The following is a 4,575-nucleotide window of genomic DNA, read 5'->3' as shown; positions in this document are numbered from 1 at the left end:
CATTTAAGAATCTAGTCCATCTGCCGGCCCTTAATATCCTTGCAGCACCGTATTTCTTTTTCATTTCAATCTAATTATTATTTTATGAGGTTCTATTTTCCAATGATTTCCGATTATATGATAGGAAAAGACCCTAAAGGAAATTATCACGAGTATGTGCGCAACAAGTTTGCTACACGAAACCACCTGGTGTGGATAATAAGTTTACATCTGGAATGTATGGAGCAACCATTTAGCTTTTAAAGGTTTCGTTTACATCTATCTATAATATATATAAACGAAACATTTAAAAGTTCTCTGGTTACTCCCTACATTCTTTCAAGCCACCGGATTGCATTATTTGTAAATGGAGGTTTTTTCATGCATTTGGCCCGAATTCACCGGTATGGGTCTCACCAAACCCAGATAATTCTTAAACGGTTATAACATTTCATTAATTTAAAACTTATTCTCACCAAATATTCTATATGAAAATCCTATAAAATAGGGATATACTAAAAATTAATATCTGATTTTTTTAGATATATTATTTATAATTAAGAAACAATTTTATAGTAAAAAAATAAGTTGGTCACGGGTCTCACCAAACCTATATAGCTTTTAAACCGGGTTATAACATCTCATTTAGTGAAACATTTTAATCATCAAATCCTAAGTAAATTATTAACTTCATTTCAATAAATAAAATTAAAATCTAAAAGATATATATAAATATTAGAAACGAAGACTATAAAACAACCCGTAATACGGGGATAAAAACTAGTATATTATAATAGATACGTGTTTGATGTGTGCAACCGTGTTTTAATAATATGAGTTTGATGTATAAAGCATCTATAAAGTGAATAACTTAACATGAATGAATTAGTAAGTGGAAAATGCACCACACATATCATATTATCATTAGAGTATATTTGAATCGGGCGATCAAAAGATAATAAAGGTAACTGGTCAGTTTGGTAGCAAGATTACATCAAACTAGGTTGTGCAAAGCCAGATGTATGCTATGACGTGTACGACACAATGTGCGTTGCCATGTCGATATTCTGTATACACCGCTGGTACGCCACCCCATACGCTGATCAAAATATGTGGTAGAAGTCGGATTCGAGATCGGCGGTCTCTCAAGATATAACTCTTTAAGCGGGTTAGAGTCCAAAGAAATAATAGATAGAACTAGACATTTTCTTTATAATTTCAATTAAAAATTGTTCAATTGAAGCTACGTCTCAAAGCTCCATTGTGCACAACAACACATCAATTACATGGGCAACCGAAACACGTGAAAGGCAACCACCGTGGCAACCCGTTGAGAATGCCCCGTATGTGATTGTACTACTCGAATTGTGACCCCTTGGAAACTAATTCTGTTCTTTAGGGCAAGAACCAAACTTTACTTAAAAGAGCTCGAGATCGGTTAGTTAAAGCTAGAACCAAACCGAACTAAACTTAAAACAAACTCAAACGTATATGAAGCTCATTTATAAAATGTCCAAAATTCACGCATCCGAGGTTGATTGTTTTTACAAGCCTAAACAAATCTTTGTTTTTTATACCTTTTATTTAATATACTAATGATTATATATTAAACTATGATAAAAATAACTAAATAATATACATACCATGTTAGAACGACATATAAAAATTATTTAAATATATACTAATAAAATTATTATGATTAATAACAACCTTAAGCAGGATATGAGTCGGTTACATTCAAAAATGGGCACAATGATGTTTGGATGAATATTGCCAAAGCCGTGAATAAACTGAATCTCGAGGGAAGCAAAATGGCCGATTTGATTAAAGGTAATTTGGGAGATGGTTAGAAACTGAGCTTCTGGACCAATATTTGGGCCGGAAACTCAAGTTTAAAGGAAGTTTGCCCGAACTTATTTAAACTTGAAAATTTCAAGTTTTGTAAAGTTCATTAGTCGGTTTTGGAGACAACGGGCTAACTTTAGTTGATGTGGGAGTGATCAAGAAACCCGAGGACAGATCAAGAAAGACACAAATGGGAAAAATGTTTTCAGTTAATGAGTTCGGCATCTTGGAAGGGGGGGGCAGACTCTTGGAACTGGATTGGTAATAAAGACAACGTCTTCTCTGTTTGTTTAGTAAAGAGGATGTTGGTTAATAATAAAACATAAGCAACAATTATATCATGAAATGGAGTAAATGGGTCCTTGCGAAATGCAATATCCATGTGTGGAGAGCAGAAAAGAAACGAATTCCTACGAAGATGGCGCTTGCAAGGAGGAATATTCAGGTGGAGGATAATCGGTGCCCTCTTTGCGACTCGGGCTATGATTTGGCGGACCACATTACTTCTGGCTGCTTAGTGGCGGCGGTATTGTGGGAGCATCTAAGTGGTTGGTGCAAGGTTCCTCCTATCCTTGGTTTTACAGTTTGAGATTTATTAGACCTCTAAAAGTCTATTGAGCTTGGCGAAGTAGAGAATGAGGTTTTTCACGGTATTGTTATTATCGCTTGTTGGAGAATTTGGAAGACGAGAAATGAGAAAGTCTTTGAGGATAATTAGGTTAAGATAGACGAGCTGACTGGAGACATAAAGTCGACCGGGTAATTTTGGTTCAAGTTTAGGTCAAAATATAGCTAAATAGATTGGTCGAAGTGGTGTAGTTTCTTGTTCATGTAGTTTCCTTGGTTTTTTTTGGTGGCTTCTCTCCGATTGTGGAGGTGGCTGTTTGTGGTGTTGGGTTTTTTCGTTTATAAAAGTTACAATTTTGAAAATAATATAAAATAAATAAATAACAACCTTAAGCTTCCTAACTTTAATAAACAAAACTATAAACACATAATTACCTCCATAAATGTGGTGCTTGATTGACCACACACGTATCTTATCTCATCCACACACATCAATGCCCCAAAACACAAACACAATCATAAAAACTGAAATGAATATAAACCAACAATTTGTTTGTGGTATCAAAACTTCAAATCTTAAATCCACAGCTTTAACTTTTAACCATGATCACACAAGTGGTTTGATTCACAATTGTTTTCATCACAGGAAAAGATGTTTAGGCAGGGAACGCAACTTCTAAATATCACAAACGTGTTTTGGACTTACCACGTCAATAATATACAACAAACGTACCCACTACATTCCCACTCATAGCGTAGCTACATCAATAAGAGGTTGTATGCCTCTAAGTAGCTTTTGGCGAGTTTAACAACTTAACATAGCCCAAACGATCCGTTTATAAGTAACCCAAGTCAAAATTGCCACCTCTGCTAACTACAAATACCTTTGTTGTTATCTGTACCAAACTCCTAACCAAATCCACTAATGACTACCATACCAAAAAAGCAGGTAAGATCATATCTGCTAACCCGTTATACAATATTACATAAACCGAGTAACTCTGCTAATTATTTACTCAATGTTATTACCATATATCCCCTATCATATTTACTCTAATTATCACTATTAACTCGAATCTAACCATACTATTATCATCATTCACCTTTATTAAGCATAAACAACGAATCAAACCAACTTCTTATAAAATACTTTAACATAACATGTATGAAGACAAAATCGTAATCATCATATACTAGACACGTATGAAGTATGAACTAATTAGACGCATCAGATTAGTCATTAGAGTATGGTAAATCAGATAAATCATCCATCATATGATAAGGAGGACTTACCCAAAATTAAAATCAACCATAACTCCATAATTAACGCAACGTAAACAGGGCAACGAATCACATGAAGAGTGCATTAAGTCCTATGATACTACAAATCATTTAACAACACAGAATCAATAGCCAACAAGAAACAGGATTCAACCCACAAAAACAGGACTTTGGTACCAGAAGTGTATGATTATTACCCTTCTTAAGCTTTCTTCATACTTTCTCGAGCATTCATTAATCATATGTCTTAACTTCAAGGCCACAAAGGTGCTCAAACAAGCCAATCAATAAACAAATCAACAATAAATAATGGAATATTGGATTTTAATAATCCCTATTGAATTGTATTGGCCGATAATAATCCCTATTCATTTTATCGCTACTGGCGGTCCCAAATTCAAAAAAGTTGGCCCCCAATGGTCCCCCGTTAAAAAGGACTTAACGACGTTATACTTTTTTCCAAATTTCAAGCTAACTTTTTAGGGCTATTAATCGGAAGAAAGATACGAGTCGAATGATATAAAACTTAGCTCCAAACAATTATCCAAACGACTTGATGTTGGTTAATTGTAAGTTCAAACACCCGAATTGAAGCATTGTTTCGTCATTTTGAAGCACCATTTCGAACTAAGTTTTACATCAATCGACTCGTATCCTCCTAACGATCAGAAGCCCTAAAACATTGGTTGGAAATTCAGAAAAAACTATAAGCCGTTAAGTCATATTTAACGGGGAACATTGGGGGCCAACTTTTTTGAATTTGGGACCGCCGGTGGCGATAAAACGAATAGGGATTATTATCGGCCAATACCATCCAATAGGGATTATTAAAATCCAATATTCCATAAATAATTGACACAAATGCAAGCCAACTTTTGGTATAATGCAGGTCCAGTTAGATTT

This window comes from Bidens hawaiensis, unplaced genomic scaffold (genome assembly GCF_021521415.1).
Source record: "Bidens hawaiensis isolate Kalapana, Puna unplaced genomic scaffold, B.hawaiensis_p1.1 tig00013186_1, whole genome shotgun sequence".
Taxonomy (NCBI): Eukaryota; Viridiplantae; Streptophyta; class Magnoliopsida; order Asterales; family Asteraceae; genus Bidens; species Bidens hawaiensis.
The sequence above is the reverse complement of the archived record's forward strand: the minus strand, read 5'-3'. Positions refer to the sequence as shown.